This window comes from Canis lupus, chromosome 34, assembly GCF_048164855.1.
Source record: "Canis lupus baileyi chromosome 34, mCanLup2.hap1, whole genome shotgun sequence".
Taxonomy (NCBI): Eukaryota; Metazoa; Chordata; class Mammalia; order Carnivora; family Canidae; genus Canis; species Canis lupus.
The window spans coordinates 22,053,231-22,075,225 of NC_132871.1; the positions used below are offsets into that span (position 1 = coordinate 22,053,231).

The 21,995-nt window shown below is 38.7% G+C and overlaps 1 long non-coding RNA gene across 4 annotated transcripts in view; it reads left to right on the forward strand.

Moving 5' to 3' along the window:
• Positions 1-21,995, forward strand: part of LOC140624528 (uncharacterized) — a 268,997-nt gene that overhangs the window by 66,133 nt on the left and 180,869 nt on the right. For 2 of the 4 annotated variants that reach the window (XR_012024002.1, XR_012024004.1), the window contains exon 3: positions 19,757-19,861. The exons of the other annotated variants lie outside the window; for them this stretch is intronic. This is a non-coding gene — a long non-coding RNA (uncharacterized lncRNA). The remainder of the gene's footprint in view (positions 1-19,756; positions 19,862-21,995) is intronic. 4 annotated transcript variants of the gene reach the window in all.

The following is a 21,995-nucleotide window of genomic DNA, read 5'->3' on the forward strand; positions in this document are numbered from 1 at the left end:
CAGGCAGAGATATCAATTCTAATTCTCTATGGTTCTTACATTTATTAGCTATATGATCTTCGATACATTTTTGACTTCTTATAACCTTAGTTTCTGCATCTAAAAAGTAGAGAGAATAATGCCTTTTGCATGGGAAACTAGGATTAACTAAAAATGAGCAGCCTATGGTGGATGGTCAATAAATGTGAGTTTCTTTGATTTTTCTGAGTAATTTCCTGAATTTCCTGCAAAGTTTCAGTTATATTTCTTTCTTAGTTGCTTATTTCTGCTACTTGCACCTCAATTGTACATAGTAAAGCACAAATATAATTTTCCTTTCATGACCACCACCCCAAACTTCCTTGTCTACAATTCTTTCTCTTACAGAGTCACCATAGCCTTCGCAAAGGCCAGTGACCCTACTGGGGTTCGCTTGGGAAGCTCTTGACTGTTGGTCCTCAGAAGGGATCACGGACACAGGTTTGCTGAGGAATCTCAATATCCGTGAATATTGGTATCTCTCCCAACTCCATTTTGACTCTATCTTACATCTTCTTGCTTGGTAAGCTGGCTTTTTCCTGACTTCTACCCTTGACTTTCTTCTGGGTCCAGCGGAGACTCTGGGTCCTGGTTTGGGTTCATTCTTGACCGTCTCCTCAGATCTCTCTGGTTTTGCTGCTTTCCCTAGAGGTTGACAACCAAGTTCATGGTTTTCTAGGGCACCCGAGTTGCCTCCCTAGATAGCTTTTTGTTGCCCTCACCTAACACAACTCCATAATTATCAAAGGCACCTTACTGGGACCTGCTTCTGAGATCACCACTTCAGGGTGTGACAAGTGATGTCATCACTTTCAATTTCTCAAGCACTTGAATTAACTTGTCACCTTTATTCCCCTTCTCTCACTCTAGGACAACTCTCAAATCCATTCAATCCTAAATTACTGTAGCTTTGCAAAGCTACATACATGCATCTTTTCTCTTATTATTTATACCAGTAGAATAATAATGTCACTAACGACAATAACAACTGCTAAGATTTGTCGAGAACCTATGGTGTACTATCCATTCTGGCAAGACTTTCCAACCTTCATCTCTTCTAAAAGAGAAAATTGAGGCTTAAGGAGGTTAAATACCGTGCTCAAGGTCATAGTAAGTACTGGAGCTAGGGATTTAAGCTCAGATTTGTCCGCTCTCAAATGCATGTTCTTATTCACTGTTTTATTTTGTTTGAAATGATCACATTTCCTTGATGGAAGCGCTTATGTGTTTTTCATAAATATTTTTCAAATTGCGTATCTTTCCAGCCACAGATTTTGTGAAATTGCACTGAACAAGGGGTTTCTTGGAATTAGAGATAAATTGTAAATAGACTGTTACTCTAGTAAAGATTTACCCAGTATTGGCCAGAAATAAAAACAGTCCCAATATAGAGAGAAGCCAAGAGAAGGGAATAGTGTCATATTGCAGAGAAAGGAAATGGGTGAAAATTTACTCTCCAGTGTTGTCAACTTATTTATCAGTAGGGGCATTCTCTGGTTGGGAAGAAATAAAAGGAAATGTCCTCGGAAAGAGTAAAAATTGAAACAACGCTGACGGTGTCAGGCAATAGGAAGTCAATGGAGAGGAGTGTGGTGTGGTTTAGGAGGACAGTTTACTGCTTGAAATACTTCCCATTAGCATTAAGCCCTTGAACATGCACATGACAACGTCAAAATGTCTGTGTGAAAATCCTAGCACTCTTTGTGCATAGTCTGAGACAGAGCACTGGACTTGGGATCTGAATACTGAATTTTCTTCCTAGCTCTATCACGAAATAGCTACTTGACCTTGGACACATGTCCCAACCTTCTTGTTCCTGAGTTTTCTCATCTTTAAAATCCCTGAGAGTTGGGTTGTATGAGCTCTAAGTCTCTTGCCTGCATTTGCTATTCTATCCTCTCAAAATGTGGTGAGAACTTAGAGCTTAGCTTTGTGGCCCACTACCTATGCGACACATTTACGAACATTACATATGGATGTCACGGGTTGCTCTGGTCACTCAGATTGTGGAGAAAAATGAAAATCTGGATAAGAGAGTCCCCAGATGGGGCGTAACACAGACATCACAGGTTACACACCTTTTGTAAAGTACCAAAGTGTGTTAGCACTCTGCTCCGCCGGCAAGATCCCTTTCTAATTCTTGAGTCAAGCACTCTTCTGCCCCTTGATGCATCTATTTCCTTGCACTGCTGCATAGGACTTTAGTTAGCATGTGCAGGGGACGGTCTGTGCGACTGCAATGCAAAGGTACAATTACAACCGAACAAGGGAATAACGTGGGCAGTAGTTTAGTATCTCAAGATCTAAAGAATGATCACCTTCGGCTAGACTAGTAGACCCAAATTGCCCTTTTTATTGCTTCACTAAAACACACCACTTTGCCCAGTTCATTTATTGACTTTTTCATCTCAAGCACAAATTCTTACCTAGGTAGAAGTTAAAGGTCCGCAACACACTAATTGTAGAAGCAAAAGTGCCAATTCAACAGAATTCCAAAACCACGGGAAATGCCTATGAACTTGACAACTCTTGTGTAAATTAAGCCTGAAAATGATTTTTTTTTTTTTTAAGAGGCTTCGGGTGTTCCTCGAAGAACTTTACCTTGGTTACAAGAGTGTGTATGTCTATGGAAAACAAGAAAAGAGCTTAGTGTTGTCGGCAGAAAAGAGTAGGAGACCGTGAAGTTGCTTTTTGGGAAACAACCAAAAACTAGCTGCAAAGCTTTGATTTCAATCTCACCCCAAAAACTATCACCGTAGCTTCCAGAAGCTTACATGATTTGCATGAATAATCTATCCCCCCCCCCCACTACTCTGCTTTGCAAGCAAGCAAGCAAGCAAGAGTTAAAACACAAGAGCAATTTTTAGAGGAAACCTTATGACTAGCAATCAGTGTTAATAAGATTCTTTTCCTCTTGCAAGATTCACAGAAAGCCCTAGATCCATGCCGAGCACATTCAAAGGCGAGGGACTAAGAACTCCTCTCACAGGTTCATTATCATTCTCAGGTTATCCCAAGCCAAGTGAATCAGGAAAGCAAATGAATTAGTGAGAATTACGGAGCCTCTGTGGTCTGAACCCACTCCAAATCTCGGTGAAGATGAAAGGTAGACGCTGATGTCTTATGTCCCAAGGTTCTCAGGATGGGAGCCCCAGTGCCTAGCTGTTCCCCCAGAGCCTGGCAGAGATGTGCAGGCAGTTAATGTTGCCTAACGTCTTCTGACCGTGGGTTCAGCCATGTGGGAAAAGTTTTATGAGGCTGCAAAACCAAACCCCTTTTCACTCACAATTAATTACAGAAGACTTGCTATAGCACCTAGCTGTCAATGAGTCCAGCGTGGGCACTTTTCTTCTTACTTTGGTCACTTACGAATAATCAAAGATACCAGGATAATGCTTTATTAGGGGATGATACCAAATGGGGTTTTTGAAGAAACAAAAAATCTGTAAGATAGTTGAAGTGCTAAGGGTAAGCTCCTTCGAAAGAGATGCTTCAAGCTGAGGAGCAGGACTGAGTTCGAACTGAAGTCCCTGGCATCACAGAAGTTTTGGTGGTTGTTTTTACTGTTGTTTTGAAGGCTACTGGCAAATCAGGGTGGGCAGGAGGGAGAGAGGGCATGCGTTTTTTGGTTGTGGTGCAGATACAGCGATCCGTGGAGCGTCTATGGAATTTAAACAAAACATGTAGTAAAGGTTTGGGAGTAGCAGTTTGTTTTCATTAAATACTTGTTACTGCTAATTATATTTGATCACTATAAAGAATACAGTTTAATTAAAGAAACACGGTGGTTAGAAAAATATTTGATTTCCAAAGGAGAACAATTTATCTTTTCATTAGTAAGTGGGGGGAAAAAGTAATTGTGACTGTATGTTTTTCAGCATGTTATTGGTTTTTATGGAGAGGTTTTATTCCATTCGTAGGGGAGAATCTGATTTCTGTTCCTAAATTTGTGGTGAACTACTAACATCATATCACGTTGTTTGCATGCATGCTTCCAATTATTTAACATAAGTAATTATTTGAAAAATGAAACAACATTTGGCAAATGATATAAAACAACATATTCTAACATCAATCTGAATCAACGTACCTTCTTTCTCTTTGGCGATCGTTTCCATGTTAACTCTTTCAGTGAATGCCGAAATGTACAGTCACATGAATGTTTTCCCTAACCAACATATGGTTTTCATTCTCATTTTGCAAGGTAATATTTCAGCAGTGGTCTGGAGGAAATTAATGGAAAATGAAGGCAGATAACTATCCTTGTAACTAAAGCCTAGTGTTCATGCTGCTTGTATATCATTGTATATAATAATTCTCTTAAGCAATCACAAAATTTAAAATTTTGACTTGTAAAAATGTATCCTCTCTACATCAGTTTAGTTTGAGTGAACTCCCACGGGTTCTGGAAGTGTAATGGACCAAGATACATCTCAGTAGAACTGGTATAAGATTAAGAAAAAGGACAATTTCAAATATCGTGTTTATGGTATGTAAGTGTCAGGAATGACTCAGAACAAGAGAAATCCCTTTCCTTGCAGTCTTCACACCAGAAACAGCATTAAAAAGTAAGAACGTTCAGAGTTTGGCATCATGTTTTTAAAGGAACTAATTTTTCTTTCCATTTTAAACATGTGACTGTGAATTTTGGACGATATTTTGCTTGTAAAATCTTTGGGTGGTTTGCTTCTTTCAACAGCTTTTTTTTTTTGCTATAATATGCAAGAAAAGTACGAAATGTACATAGTCATGTATTTGGAGAATTATGCTTTTTAAAACGTTTTCTTTTATCTCACGGAGAAAGGTGAACCTAAAAATCATTTAAAATACAGTGTAGATGTTGAAGCTTCACAGCTATTTTTCTTTCGCATTGTAATTTGAACATTCAATTTCTCTTCGGCATATACACAAATTACATTGAACCCAAGCAAACATAAGCTCCCGAAGGCCCCAGGGGGAAAAGAGACACTGTCTCATTGGTGCCAGTGCCTGGCATTCTGCTCATGTCACTGTCCTTAGAATTTTCTCCTCTCTTCACTTAAATGTTTCCCAGTGAGAAGTTTTCCCTTTCCTTTCTTTTTTGCAAAGCTAAAATAATTTGACACTTCTGGGTAGAGGAGGAAAACAAACTTCCAGCTTTTGATAAATCATATTAGTGTGTATGAAAACCTGCATGTTTAAAACTCCGTGAGCAATTTTACACTGAAATCAGCGTTTGCTAGGTTTCTGAATAAAGCGCAGGAATGCAATTAGAGCAGTTTGGGATACAATGAAGGGCCTCGAGAGCAGCTTTCTGCAGGCTTCCGTCAAAGCAGAAACACACCTTTGTTCCTAGAAATAGGACTTAGAGCTCTGTGAATGGGCAGCGGCGTGGCCATGGGAGTGCTCCTGCCTTAGCACAGAGGCCTGCCTTGCCCTGTGCTGCCCACAGATGACCAGGGAAATCCCAGAGGTACTCTAGAATTTCTGCATTCTCATTTCTTCAGCCGTAAAATAGCTGTCATTCACCTCTCACTCTGGCCAGAGTGACATCTGCCAGTCTCAAGAACAAGGCCAAATTACGGTCCCTGGGCCACCGCGGCTCAGCGATGGGTGTGCATCTAGGGGTGTGTTGCTAAACTCTGTCGTTTGTTTTTTGAGACGTTTCTTTCAAGGAGGTTGATTCTCAGTATATTGTTGTTTAACCTTCTGAACCTGTGTTTCTGTGGTCCCCTATACATCATAATGACACATTTAAGACTATTTGCAAACAGGTGGCAAGAGCCATGGGGGAGAAGCGTAGGCGTCACTGTGCAGGGCGATGCGATGTTACTGTCCTGAAAGACCCATGGCTGTCAGTGGAAGGTTCCTAGGGTCCTTTTAGGACCCAAATCCTAAAGCATTCCCTCGGACCCACAATTCCCATCTAAAAGTTCTGTGGTGTGTGTGTGTGTGTGTGTGTGTGTGTGTGTGTGTGCACACCTGGGTGCATGAGAGAGAGAGAGAGAGAGAGAGAGCTGTCATCATGTCATATGAAGTTATGCAACGTTCTATCCCTTGTTGATGAAATGCAACATGACAGGATGTAATGTAATGTAACATATCAAAAAATGTAAATCCTATAGTTTGCGGGCTCCGCTACCTGCTGCCGGTTCCTGTAGGGGGGGTGTGAGCTGGACTGACGGAGCGGCCGGGAGTGTTCGGCACGCTGGCCGTGGTGTTCGAGAACCTGCACACACCACAGTTCACTGATTTCCCCAATTACTTTGGGGCGGTTTGGCACGTATAGAAATGTTCAACAAAAGTTCTCTTGTTGGACACTTCTGGGAAGTAATTTGATTGTTAATTACAAACGCTCAGGGTGATTGCTCTGCATAATTGTTTTACTCCTTCCGAACTCCATCAGAAGCTTATCCGCCCAAGGTTTATTTTCAGACCCTGGAATTTTTAACATCGTCCTTATGTCACACTGATGCAACGTGAGGGACCTCTCCAGAGAAAACCCTTTAACCAGCCAGGCCTCCCGTGGCAGGTGGAAGCGCGGAGACAGTAGGGGACCACACGCGTGTTATCTCCAGTGGCATCTGTAATCACAGAACACGCACCCGCGCCCGCACTTCCAGGCTCCGCACCTTTTGAGAAACAACTTCAGCTATATGCTCTAAATTGCTTGAAAATCGCAAAGAGCAAAAGGCACATCTCAGAATTAAACCAAACGCATTCCAGATACGATTTCTTTTTATTACCAAGCTGTAGTCTCGACTCTTAAGAATAGACAACACAAAACAAGTCCACGTCGCTTTAAAGGTAAGTGGGCAGGAGCTCATCTGATACCGCATTCCTGAGCATGGAACCTTTTATTTGCTGTCATAGTGATGACTTTTAATTGTCCTAATAAATAAGCTTTTAAAAGGCTTCTAAAATGTTCTCTAATAACATACTTTGGTCTTTAGCCATAGAAATGCAGAAATAATTAGAAGTGGCATTGTGTACACTGCCTTCTGGACTGGGCTGAAGGTGAAGGAGAAAGTCTCATGCTATCCTTGTCAGCTGCAAGGGTAATTACTGCTGGCTGAAATTACTCAACATTTGTTTATAAGCTCCCCAGAGCATGCTGTAAATAGATTGTCTGTTATAGTCCAATCACATTAAAACACTGCTCCTTGCAAACTGCTACCTCCTGCTTTCTGTAAGCTAGACAGAGAGAGCCTGCTGCTCACTTAGTGAGCACCGAGCAGGGAAGGGCTATGTTTAATGTGATTGTTTTCATTAGATTCTTCTCTGTCCAAGATCACATTTGTCGTTTTCAGAGTCTGAATGCTAGTGGGGTCCATTACTTTCATTAGGACCCTTGTATTTGCGTTAGGGAGGATGGATATCTTTATTATGGGGATGTGCATGTAACAGTTTGGAAGGGAATTTGAAACAGTGCAGAAGACTGACCACAGACAGTCCCTTCCACACAGGGGATTTGTTTAGCTCTATTGAGTTTTAGGAAGTGCAGAGCACCTCCTGGTTACACCAATCTGATTTCATTTAGCAGGTACTTATGGAGTCCTTGCTGTGTGCCTAACACAGGGCTAGGTGCCATGAAGATAAATATTTATTATTTCTAGAGAGACTAAAATATGGCTGGGGAAAAATGGCTTGGATACAAGATGAAGTTAAAGACTCTTAAGATATGTGATGAAATCTAGATTTGAAATACAACAAGCACCAACATGAATAGGCGGAGTATACATGTGGACGATCAGCAAGTTTTTGTGTTTGGAGAGCAAATAGAATTTACTGTTTTGGAAAGGTAGTAAGGCTTTATGAATTAAATTAATTGTGTCCCCTTCAAAAGGCACCAGAGACAACCCAGAGAGTAGTTAGCTCAGCTTTTTGGTGACCCTTGCTTTCAGTTTATAATTTCACGTGAGAGAGATTTGATTGGACCTTTAGGCTGGCTGGCCTGAAATGTTTTGAATACAGAAGAGAGCATGAAACTAAAAGCAGCTCAAGAGAAAGAACCTAGATATTCATTGAACCAAATCCTAAAATAGTCCAAGGTTGCTCTCTAATTGATTAGTAAATAAGTTTAGCTATTTTGTTTTTGTTCATGCCGGGAAAAGAACTGGAATAATTCCTGAGTTGTTTCCACTTATAATTGACCAAGATTTCCAAAGTCTGGGTGATCATGTCTCTACAGCAGTCTCAAATTTTTTTTTAAATATTATAAACCTGTTTTGAAAAGGAAGAGATATTGGAAGACAGATACTGCAGAAAAGGGATACTACTCAGTAAATGGCACACATGGGAACAAGAAATGCAAATTGTATACATGCAGATCTGAGACACAAAAGGACTAGTTGTGAATTGGAAGAAAAGTGGGCATTATTTTTAGTTTCCAGGAAATATTTAGCCTTTCCCTTCCTTCACTCCAATTCCATTTTTCCCGCCCTCAGGGAAATTATCCTTCTTTTTCATCTAGTCTGGAATTGATACGAGGTTTTGGAAAACTCTCATTTTCCATTATGCATGCCAGTGTCACTGGAAAGCAGTTCAAGAGACTGAGACATTTGGGTACCAGAAATGATGATTCAATTAGATTTTACAATAATTCCTGGAAGTACTGTATCCTAGGCGTTAGTGCCGGCAAGAGCATCAGCTGCAGAGCCGATCTGGGGTGGGCACATATATTGCCATGGAAGCCAGTGATGTTTTACATAGAAAACTAAATGAGCACGGGGATGCCGGTGGTGTGTTCATTTCAGGAGGTTTGGCTAAATTTATTTTCAAGAGAAAAAGTAAAGCTAAATAAAATCGTTCTTTAGGACTGGCACACATTGTCTTCAAATAGACTGAGTCCATTTGTAATCTATATAACATTTTTATATGCTTCCCATTACTCACTTTATGCCATTAGGAAAGCACTGAATCTTTAAAGAGAAACTTCCTACAGCTAAAAAAGACATTAAGGGGGAAAAAATGCTGGGAGCCATAGTGACAGGTACAACTAAGCTTGCATCCTTCGGTTCCCTGGAAACCAGTCAAACACTATCTCATCTTGCAATGGTTGTGTCTGATCCTCTGCTTCAGACATCTTCCTAATAATGGCAACTGCAGAGGTGACTCTCTGCAAATAAGGGCTTGCAGCCACTGGGCATCCATCACATTTCTCCAGAGCAACATTAGACCACCCTAATGGGTACTCCCGTCTTCATTATGATATTAATTCTCTAAATTTCCAAAGTGATTTCATTTGTAACATGACAAAGGCTGGCTGCTCAGGAGACAAACTGTTTTCATCCCCCTCCTGCATGCGCACAAAGGCCTGCTCTCTTTAGTCTTTGGGGGAAAAGGAATGTGATAGCATCAGATCTCTTGTGATACACAAGGCTGGCTAACGGCTCCACCACCTGCCAGCGCTCCGTGCCTGCCCCTCCGGCCTGAAGCTCTCTAAAGCACTGGTGGCTTGAGTGGAACATGGAGGTTGGTTTGGAAACCAGCGATCTGGACAGAAACAGCGGCCGAATAAAAAACTCGGCATGGAAGCTGAGTGGGATTTGAGGGTAACAGTGGGGTCGCGGAGAAACCACATCTGGTGCAAGAGGCCTGTTGGGGAGATGCTAGTGAACGTCCTGCTTTTTCTCCCTTGTACACTGGAGCCTTTGTTGTGGCTACAAATTCCAAGACTGCCAACTGCATATAACCTCCAAAATATGGTCATTCATTTCTCTTTCAATATGCTGGCCTCCATGGACTTTCATCCAACCTACCCGCATCAAAATTAGCTTATCTTCTACAATCTTTGCTAGATAAAAAAACTTCACACTTCTGAAAAAAAATCCCTTCTCGATCAATATTGAGGATTTTCTATTCACCGATGATCATTGCTTTCAACTGAGTTGGCATCATAGATAGAAGGTCCGAATTGAGTGACACAGTGCTGAATTTCTGAGAGGTCCAGCACTGGTCAAAATACTGAAGGAGATGAAATTTTTCTCTGCTTTCCCTTTTCTTGCCTTCCACGAGCAGCTTTTTGGTCTTAGTTCTTGCTTCTTACTGCTGACACGTACTCTGTTTAAAGAAAAAAAATTCCTATTAACATGGTCGAAAAGAAGGGAACTATTTTTGAGTAGCGTATAGACTAATCGGTAGTTCACTGTTATTTAAGATCCCAGTACCTTTAACTGGAGGTGGCACATTTTAGTGGTAAGCATCAGCAAAAGCTGAGCTTGATTCCACGAGTGAATTTTACAATCTCATGAAAGTGAATGAAAGAAATTACCTGGCCTCTATTTCTTCAATCTGAAAGTGGGGGAACGGTGCCTTGCATTCACTGCCCCTGAGCTGCCCGCGCAGCCCAGCCATTCTCAGCTCTACTGTATTCTTTGACATCGCCCTGGACGGCCAGCCTTTGGACTGAGTCTCCTTCTAGGTGTTTGCAAAGTTCCAAAGACAGCAGAAAACTTTTGTGCTCTGAGCCCTGGGGAGAAAGGATGTGGTTATAAGGTCCCTTCTTTCACAGGCTTATTCAGGGATTTCTGTGCCCGGGTGGGGACTTTGTCTGCCATAATGGCACTGGTGGCAAGCCCATCTATGGAGAGAAATTCGATGATGAGAGTTTCACCCTGAACCACATGGGTCTTGGCAACTTGTCCATGGCAAATGCTGGATCCAACACAAATGGGATCCAGTTTTTCATCTGCACTGCCAAGATGGAGTGGTTGGATGGCACACATGGTCTTTGGCAAGGCGAAAGAGGTCACAAATATTGTGGAAGCCATGGAGCACTTTGGATCCAGGAAAGGCAAGACCAGCAAGGAGATCACCATACCTGACTGGACAAGTCTAATACATTTTTCTTGCATTTTATCTTAATTACCAAATCATTCTTTCTGTAGCTCAAGCAAGCACCCTTTATCCCCATCTGCTTAAAATAACCTATAACCTGTGCTGTTGCTGGAGTTCTATGGGTTTTATAGTCCACAGTCTAGCTGGGTTGCAGAGTTAAATTTCTGATTAGGAAATAAAAACTAAACAAACAAAAATCAAGTGAAGGAACTGGATGTAGACTCCAAGTTCTATTTTATATTATGTCATATTGTATTTCTATTAATATTTTAAGTAGTATTCTATTTTATATTTGACTTTTTGTCTATATATGTTCAAATACCTGGTGCCCTTGCAGGATAAATTTAGGCCATATCTTGTCATCACAAAGTTTTAACTGAATATTCATATCATTGATTTACAATTTTAGGATATTTGCTACAGCTCAGAATCCTCAGGCCATTATAATTTAGAAAAAAATTGTTAAGATTTTATACTTGAATAGATTTCTTTTAGGTTTTATTATTAATGTAATGCAATCATATGCATTATATGTTTCTTTTAGAAATATCAAAATATAGATGTACAAATTTTTAACAAAGTAAAGCAATTATTTGGGAGTGATAAATTTTATCCTATTCCCCAAACCACAAGTTCTTCAAAAGAAAATTATTTTGAGCAAGAGAACAGTATGGAACAATTCATCTCTCATCCATCCTATTTTTTTCAGTTTAAGAGATTGTTCTATAAATTCCTTAAAGTTGTTGCTTTTTTGGTTTTAAAATATATTCAAAATGAAGCTTTGTTTCTTCAATCTAAAACTTCTGTGAATGTTACAATGCTTCCCTTTAGAAATTGAGAGTTGGCTGTTTTTTCTTATAGTTCAATTTCTACAATAAGCCATGATTTGCTTCTCAAGATTTAAAGAAGATAAGCGTATGCCCTAAAACTTAACATGAATCTAATAAATATTTGTCAAATCTGTGTTCAGACCATTCTCAAATTAGCAATGTCTGATTTCAAATGGCTCTTACAGACAACTTCAGACACTTCTGATTTCACTGCTGACAGAAACTTCACAGAAAATCCTGTCACCTCCCTAGTCTCTCCTGTAGCACTACAGTCTCAGGATCCCTTGCCATGACTGTAGCATAACACCTGGTGGTGTGATGTGTTGGGAAGGGAACAGCGTGGAGATTCCTGATACCAATGAAGGGCTTTTATTGTGGGAGATGTCCTCCTTAGGCCCCAAATTAAAACAAAGGTATAGAGTTACTGATCAATCATCAGAATTTTATTGTTGACAGCCTACTATGTGCAAACCAGCCCTTTACCTCCAAATGTCCTCCTTGGAACATAATGCTTCACTTTCTTCAAATGATTGGGATTATACTGGTCATAAAGCATAAGGTCTTAGGACATACACCTAAGGCATAAGGCCTTTGCTGTTAGATTAGTTTCAGATGAACATTTACCGCAATCTAAATAAAATATAAACAAATGTATAGGATTATTGAGCCTTTGACATCTGACTGAAACTCTAAATTAAATCAAAGCTCTTTGAGTTAGGGATCATTTCTTAATTGTATTTCTATTATGTGTGCTTAGTATTTGCTAGGTGCTCAATGTATATCCATTGAACTAAGCTGAACCTACCCCAAGATCCATGACTGGTACATTTCCATTAGTTTATAGTACAGAAATTCAAACTCATGGTTTGGACAATCTATACCAGTAGTGAGGATGATATTAAGAGTAACAGCATGCCATTATGTTGATAATAAAATATATGGCATATTTAGATAATGTCTTGCATGGTGATAGAAATTTTTAGTAATCAATATTTTAATTTTAGGCTAAGCAAAACAAGTGGCTAAACTATTTTAGGTTAGTCTTGAAACCAAATTAATTTGAAGAACTGTTTAAAATTACTTCCATATTGCTATTTTTTAACTGACTCTCAACTAATATATTTTAAAATATTAGTTCATAGAAATGGTTTTCACTTAAAAATAGGATGAGCAAAGAAATCACTGATGACTGTTCTTATAGTGGTAAAATGATTAACAGACATTCGAAAGCTGAGAATCAGACTGGCTTTATTAATCCAATGATTTTGCATAAGCTTAGCCAGCTGGCAGATATTTAGATTCCTTTTTTCTGTGATTGCCATCTGCAAAGATTGAGAACAGGGTTTAGACTCCACCCTAATGAGTCTGGATTCTTAAGACATCATCCTTCTAATCCAACAGGCCCTACTCGTGCCTTTTTAAAGCATTTGTGAAGGTCCTAAATTAATCTAGCTCTTCACAATAAAAAACTGTAGCTCAGGGTATTTGGTTTAGAGAGTGACAACCATATTAATATTGAGAAAAATGGCCTTTTTGATAAAACATGCTTTCGCATTCCTCTAGTCATGAGTGCAAAGCATGGTGAATACATTAAAAAAGTTTTGGACTCTTTGCAGTTGTTGGATATTAGCCCATAACATGAAAAATAACAAGTCTCAATATTAGTTTTTTTTTTTTTTCAGGTTTTATATATGTTTGAGAGAGAGAAAGATGAGCAGGAGGTAGGGGCAGAGGGAGAGGGAGAAGCAGACTCCCCGCTGAGCAGAGAGACTGATGTGGGGCTTGATCCCAGGACCCTGAGGCCACCACCTGAGTCAAGGGCAGAAGTCCAACTGACTGAGCCACCCAGGCACCCCCAGTTTTTAATTTTTCTAATTCACTAGTAGAACAGTTAAGAGTACTAGTCTAAAAGTTAAGAACCTTAAGTTCAGACTCCAGCTGGACTAATAAATGGCTCTGTGTCCTTGGACAAACCCCATACTCCTTAGTGCTGTAACTTTCTTAATGTTCAAAAGAGATATATAAAAAAATATAATGTGTATTTATAACAACTACAATTATATTTCTTTAATTACTCACTTATAACCATCACTCCTTTTAAAAGACTAAACAGAATGTTCATTTATTGTATTTTTTAAAAAAATACTAAAGGAATATGATTTTTTTACATCATCATGCCTTCATCTGCTCATCATTATTGTTGCTTTTGAAGTGACCTTGGGAGTTTTGGCGAGAGGATTTTTTTATAAGTAGCTTTTTTTTTCAATAGACATTTTCCTCCTGAATAGCTAAATTCTATTGCCATTGTTTCAGTGATTAACAGAAGCATCAAGTCAAGTTGTAATCATGAAAGAGTTTGAACATTTGTTTCCTACTCGGTTTAAAAAAAAATCAAATGCAAAAAATACTGATAGAATTAAGCATAAAACCCTATCAATTTTTTTCTACCCTTAGCTAAGAAAACCAAAAAAGGTCTGCTGGAGGTAGAAGCTCTTACACAAGGTAGCTCTCTGTAAGAGATCTGTGTTTGCTTGGAAAGCTCGTATTCCAGATATCTACATAGTTATTTTATTCAGGTGTGTGCTAACATGTTACTTGTCAGAGAGAATGTCCCTGATACCCTGTCGAAGATACCATCCCCTGTCTCGCTCAAGCTCCTTCCTCTTTATTTTTCTATACATAATACTTATCCCCACTTGAGATGTATTTATTTATTTTTGATGTCCCCTCTCATTGCTAGAGAGAGAGCAGACATACCAGCAGACACTACTACATTGTCACCAGTGCCCAGGACAGTACTTGGCATTTAGAAGAAGCTAAATAAACACCGAATGAATGAATGCCTGGAAAAACTTAGTGATAAACTAAATCAGTTAAGTGAAGGAACAGACCATTGTGGAGTAAATAATATATAATAAAGAATATTCATTCCTTGCCTCAGGGAAGTCCAGTCTCTAAGTAGAGCTTAACTGCCTACAAGGACCAATAAATTAATTGTAAACATGTGGGTAAAAACAATAGGGATTAGTAAGAACTGTTGCAAACTGGAAAATGTATTCCTATCTAAAGAAATCCACACATTTCAAACACTTGGAAGCCCAAACCAAACAGCTATGTGCTATATTTGGTTCACAGGCCACGTGCTTATAATGTGTGCCAGGTAACCTTTGTGGAACAGTGCAGGTAAGGATGACCTTGTGCTCTATTATGGAGGAGACAAAATGTAGAGCAAAATAAATAAAACCTAAAATGGAAGCTACCTGAACATTTGAATAGCTATTGATGTAGAAGGTCACCAAGAAAGAGAACTTGGGCTCTTGGACACTGAGCCTGATGGTGACAATTATCAATTTATCAATAATTAACTTGATATTCCTGGGGGAGGGATGTTTAATGTGATTCTAAATATTCACTCTAAGTCAATATTTTTTCAAGCTGTCCATCCCTTGCTTCTAGAGAAAAGCTCCTGTGTCTACAATCAGATCCCTTTCAGAAAATGAGAGCATTGCAGAAATTATATTTCTGACATTTATTTTCAAAGCAAAAATGGAGTCAGACTCCAATACATGAAGAGGCCACTGATGTTTCAGTTTTTTCAGTAGACATTTATGGAAATCTCCCATGTTCTAAACCCTGTGCTTGGCTTCTGCTGCTAAGAGGTTTACAATCTAGAGGGGGAGATGACTGGCCTTCTGAGCAGATTACGTGCATAGTGGTATGAAGGACCACCCACCAGGTGAGACCTACCTATGGGAACATTATATTTGGCCATTGGCAGGCTTTCCTCTTGGATGTATACAGTGAAGTACCATTATGTTATATTTCCTATTTTTTAATTAAAAATCATATTTTTAATAGTGTATCAATCTTAAATTCCAATTTAAATATTGACCAGAAGGAAGGGAGTAGTCAAAGGTACAAAGGAGTTTCTATCTGGATGTGCCAATCAGAAAGGGTGGGTGTTGTAGTATTCCTCAAGCTTTATTTGTTTGTAGGGAAAAGTAAATTCCGGGGGTAGCCTAGTTCCACAGAGTTCAAACCTGGAAACTATTAACAGAAGTGCTGATCTTAGCTGTCCTGAGGGTGTTGGGAGAAAAGGGTGTATCTCAGTCACTAAATATAGATTTACAGAGCTCCCATCAAATGGTGACGTTCTGCAGGAGCAAAGACAGGCAGTGGATATCTCAGGAAAGCAAATGAAGGTTGAAAGAAGCCATTGTGAACAGTGCATGTTTTCCATTATGCACAACTGTGCATATGACAAGTATATATGTAGCCAAAGTGAAAAATGCATGATTGCCAAACTGGGCACACACTCCCCTCTCGACACAATTGAAGCACAGCTTCTAATGCATCTGTGATTGTGGGTCAGTTGATATATACCTGGAGTCCTGTCAGTAGGAAATATGAATGTGCATAAAACTCTTAAATTTAGTGTTCGAGGTGGTTGGAACGAGCCATTCACCTTCTCTTCTCCCCCTCCTCCTAGCTTCTCCTTTTCTCTTTTCTTCTCCCTCCTCCCTTTGTGAATTTATGATTCAGAAATTATTCAAACTGACTTCAAGCTCTGTCATTTCTTCATGGGTGTTTTATGCGCGTTCTTGGATTTTCATCTTGTCACTGGGTCTAGAAGCGGTGGTATATCATTACATTAGAACATTTTACTGTGCTGGGTCTGTCAGCTTGCTTAACTGGGGTGGAGGAGCCAAACCAGATTCTCAAATGATCCACTGGATATTTTCTGCAAACATTAAAGAGAGGAAAAAAAATTAGTTCCAAATTGAACAAATGCTACATTAAAAATAAAGGGCTACATGGCCTGACGCTGCAGCTTTTATCTATGATTTTGTTTAAATTGCTAAAATATTACTAGTTTTGGGGTACTTTTGCATGCAGCTGATGTAAAAGGAGGTTAAATACTCCTTAATTAATGGTTCTTATCTTGTCTTTTTCTTTTATGGCTATATACTCTACTTGTTCTATTCCCCAATTAATGACTACAACTTGCCGTATGTGATTATAATATATATGTTGGAGTTATTTAGTCTTTGCTATGTAATCTTCAGAACCATGTAGTAGGAGGGCAATTATCTCATCCTGAATATATAGCCTTAGAAAGAACCTTGAATATATACTTCTCTTTCTCTTTCTTCCTCTCTCTCTGTCTCTCTCTTTCCAAAATTTGCATGTGCTTGTCTCTTGAGATAACTGAATTTTCTCAGTGAGGGCAAGATGATGATTAATCAGCTGGGTTCCTATCTATGTTTAACTGCTTGTCTCTAGCATTGAATGGGACGAGTCCTTGCAGGAGTGTACTGGAGCACTTTGCATAATACAGATAGCTATTCGAACTGCTGTATTAATATATGTCATCAACAACTTGTCACTTTAGTACCTTTTAGGATGTCTGTGGGAGTACATAATATAAATCTGAATTCTGGGCAAAACTATACAATTGGTTCATTTCCAAACTCTATTATGTATAAGATTAAAACCCTGAAGGTTTAAAATGACAGGTTCATTGTCAAGTGCACTGTACTTTTTATTCTGAAGGGACAAAAAGACTTTGTGAATTCTTAAGTCTTCATGAAAACTCCACCAGTGATCTTTAGAGCAGCACTGTGCTGGTGAGACCTCTACTACCTTCAGGGTGTCCTGCGGTGCTCTCCATCTGGATGGAATAGGGAAAAAATTGATAAAAGAAATGGAAGGAAAATTATTTTTTTGGTTGTTTGTTTAAAGTCACCAGATGCTTATTTCATTCCTCTCTCGTCCTACCTCCCTCCTTCCCCCCTCTTTCCCTTCCCTCCTTTCTTCCTTCTTTCCAACTTCTTTCCTTTATCACTCTCTCTGTATGTTTAATTTTTATAACTTTGTTTTGATTAGTCTTTTGCAGCCATACCTGGGAGCTGGCATGTTGAAAAATAAATCACATGAGTAATGTCTATAAAGTCTAGAGAATGATTTCCTGACTGAATGGTCACTTGTGACAAGGCTAAATTTGCTCTGTTTGGAAAGAGGCTACTGCTCACCTGGGAGCTTTGCAATTGGTAGATGACTAGCAAGCCTTCTCGTAGAATGGCATCATCCCATGGCAGTTTGAACAGAGAGGGCTGCATTCCCAGATTTACCTTCCAAGATTACATGAGTTTTTGAGTCTCCAAGAGTGAAGGTTACAAAGTATCACCTGGAGGTGGGGTGCTTCAGAGAGAAAAATACACACCAATATTCTCTATTACCCCTACCCAAAGCAGAATCTCTGAATGTAAATTACAACAAAGTAGGTGCAGTAAACTCTAAATTATCTGTGTTAATGCAGGGGTGCATCTGTTCAAAGCCATTTATATTAAATTTAGATGACATTCTGTCAATTGGCAATGGGTGGGGTGTATTAGATTTATTATTTAAATTATATTGTATCTAGGCTCATATTGGAATCTCAGTAGTTTGCATTTCCTGTGCAAGCCATAATAAGAGGGAAAAAGCTCAGAAATGTATTAGATGGCAAATGGAAGCCACTCTGATAGCAATCATTTCTAACAGATAAGCCAGGAAGTAGATAATTTACACTTGGGTGATATTTAGATTACTAGAAATGACCGTAGGTATATGTGCTTAGAATTCATGCCTATACAAACATTGTTAACAGGTTGACTCCTGAAAAGGAATGTCAATCAATGATCATGTTGAGGTGAAAGCAGGTTTTTTGGTTACCAAAGGACTTAGATTTGAACTCATCTTTAATCTTACTCTTTTTTGAATAAACCTTCAAAGTCTCTGAGTATCAGTTTCTCTATCCATAATATGGAATGATAAACTTACCTTTCTTATCTAATGTGTGTTGTATCCTGAAGTTAGGTAAGAACAGTTACAAAGATGGGTAAGACATGATCTTGGGCCACAAGGAGAATGGGGGTGGGTAGAGAGCAGACAAGTAAACAAACAATCTCACTAACACAGGGAGAGTTATAAGAGAGGTTGCGTGGAGTAATTCCATAACCTGCCTTGTAATAATATTATATATGTATGTATATAATATATAAGAATATACTATGTAATATAATATATGCATAATATCTATGCAATCTATATAATCTGTACTATTTAATATCACATATACATATATATCTGTATCTACTGAACCATGAAATCCTTGAAGTTAGGAATCATGTGTAATTTACTTTTGAATCAGTAGAAACCAGTTCAGGCATAGGCTATAAAAGGCCCACAAAGTTTCTGTGGAATGAATGATTCTTAAGCCACTCAGCTGAGAAAAACTTTGAAGCCTAGAATTGGGAAAGTCAGACTTAGCACCAAGTACTGTTTGCATGCTGCCGGGTCAGCACCAACCCTACAGGTAGGTTATTTAATGAGGTCTTATCTATAATATACCTGGCATAGCGTTTGACATGGAGCTCATTAAAGCAGAATTAATACGGGCCATGGCATAGGGAGTAGGAGCCATTAAAGTACCCAAAATGTCACTCTCAGCATCCTGACTTACTTATTGGTTGGTGGAAATTTCCTGTCATTAGGCATTCACACTGACAACTAGGAAATTGCATCCCTGGAAGTCTTCCTAGAAGTTTTGATGTCCCAGAGGAAAGATAAAACTTTTAAACTATGGCAAATCCCTAGCACTGTGGTGTGAAGTGATTTTTGATATTAGCAAGCATTATATCAGAACCCAAAGGGTACATGAGATATAGTAGAAAAGCTTGGTAAGAGAGACAGAAGGAAAGGTCTATAGTCTGGGACTGGGACAGTGAGAGTCCAACCCAACAGGTGGACCTTGGGGTGCGGGGATGTTCTTTCTTCAGCCAGGATCAATGTGATGAGCTCCATTACTTGGCAATGTTCTGCTGTCAGGTGGTGAGAGGGCCCTGGCTTCAGTCTTCACTTTGCCGTGGACTAGTCCTGGCTGTTTCTGTAAATCTGCCAATAACGGTAGAAAGCAGGGAAAAATGTCATGTGTTGAACTCCTTCTCTCCACCATAAGAAGTGAGGAATAAACTCAAGAATACATCAAAGTGGGAGTTTTGATAGGGGTTAAAGTGGCCACATCTGTACATTTCCTTCCCTGTTCCTAGGTTACCAGGAGAAGACATCAATTACGGAACTGAAGAGTCGGTCGGTATGGGGTAGGAAGCAAATAAGAGGAGCCCTGTAGACACTTTGATTACCCGTTTCCCCTTGTAAGTCGAGTGCCATTCATTTAGGCATTCTTGTGCAGAAAAAACTGTCAGGCTAAGTCCTACAAGGGAGATGTGGAGACAAAAATATCAGCATGTACATTAAATATTGAATGGAAGTCAAATACTGGTCATGAAGATTGCTAAGCAAGACTAAGGAACAAAATTCTAAAGCCACAGGTAGAGATAAGTCCCGCACTTTTCATGAGATTTAGCAGTGTGCGATTTTTTTTCTTTTCTTTTTTTTTTTTTTTAGTGTTAGGGAATAATCCATTTCATTAGAGTGTTTGCAGCAGATACATGAATGGCGTAAATCACATATTACAATTTGCCATGGAAATCTTACTGTCCCAATTAATTGTCTGTTTAGTTAGTGCATTCTGCAGTGAGCCATCCTTCTAAGGCCTGGTGGTATTTCATGGTACGTCAGTCAATAACCTGCATCCCCAGCCTAATTGCCATGGAGCTATATCCTGACTCTTAGAAATCTTGGGAGGTTGGCCTTGGGAAGGATAAAGTTATGTTTGTTAAATGCAAGCCTCATGATCTCTGGAAGGCGTTAGCAATAATCTTCCTGCCCATTGCACAAATTTCTCCCTGTAAATGCCAGTGATCATGGTGTAGACGAGCATGTGCTCCAATCCCATGATTTTACTTGAAAACTAAACTTTCTGTCAGCTTCTAAAGCCTTGCTCTCTCTTTTAATGTTAGCATTTTGTGAAAGTAAATGGAATTAGAAGTAAATCCATTTAATCACACATGAAGCACAATTTTTCCTGAGAACTTCAGATATTTTCATATGAACAATGGAAAAGTGAACATGTCATTTGCAGTCATGTCATTGGAAAATTCTAAAAAAATATTTAATTCTAGTTCCAAACACTTGTCTATCTTATTTAGAAATAATGTTTTATTGTTTTTTTTTTAGTACTGTATTTCACCTATATCTTTGCAATATAACTTTTTGGTTTTTTAAGATTGAAATATAGTTGACATACAATATTAGTTTCAGGTGTACAACATAGTGATTTGAAATTTGTATACAATACGAAATGATCACCATGATAAGTCTAGTAACCATCTGTCACCTTACAAAATCATTACAATGTTATGACTATATTCCCTATGCTTTACTTTATATCCCTGTGACTTATTTGAAATAAATCTTTTTTTAGATTACTTAGCTCTGAGTCTAACACTAAATGACAAATTTTCTCTAATATTTATTCTAAAGAGAGAGAAATTCTTGTGCCTGTGTACATGCACGTAAATACACACACGTCTTATAGCTTTTAAAATTCAAGTGCGAATATATCTAATTCATCTCCCAATACAGTATATCAGAAGAAAGGTATGGATTTAATGTGAGTAAACTAATTTGTATTGTAAGAAAATAGTCAAAATAATTGCTAAGAATAAGTTTCCCAATATTTACCAAAGTTTAAATTTCATAGCACAAACCCAATTCTTAAAAACTAAAGTCTGAGTGAGAATAAAGATTTCTCTAACTGGTGTAGGTGGTAAAGAATCTATCTTTTTGAGTTATTTTAAAATTCTTATTGGATTTGCTATTACTTTGAAAAATGAATCAGGTAGCAATCCTGCTTATTTGCCACAATTTTCTATTTTACATTAGGAGGAGAATAAATGTACTCAATTAGAAACAACACAAATCCTTTGATGAAAAGTTTTACATTTAATTTAACTCTTTGCTTGACCGAAAAACTGATTCAGGGCTGCTGTGTAAGGTTGTACAGTTTGTGTACTGCCCAAAATTGACTGCTTGAAGATCTGGATGAAACTCTAAATCAAGCCTGGTCTTAGCTGATCATACCTTTGCTTTGGGGGCAGCAACTACCATTTTATCTAATTTCTACAAACATCTCATAGAGACACTCTGCTTTTTTTTTTTTAAGCAAACTCTATACCCAACATGGGGCTCAAACGCATGATACTGAGATTGAGAGTCACATGTGCTACCAACTAAGCCAGCCAGACACCTCAACATCTATACTTTTAATTCAAATTTAATTTGTAGTTTTATTTTTTAAGATTTTATTTATTTATGAGAGAGAGAGAGAGAGAGAGAGAGAGAAAGAGAAAGAGAGAAAGAGAAAGAGAAAGAGGAGAAAGAGAA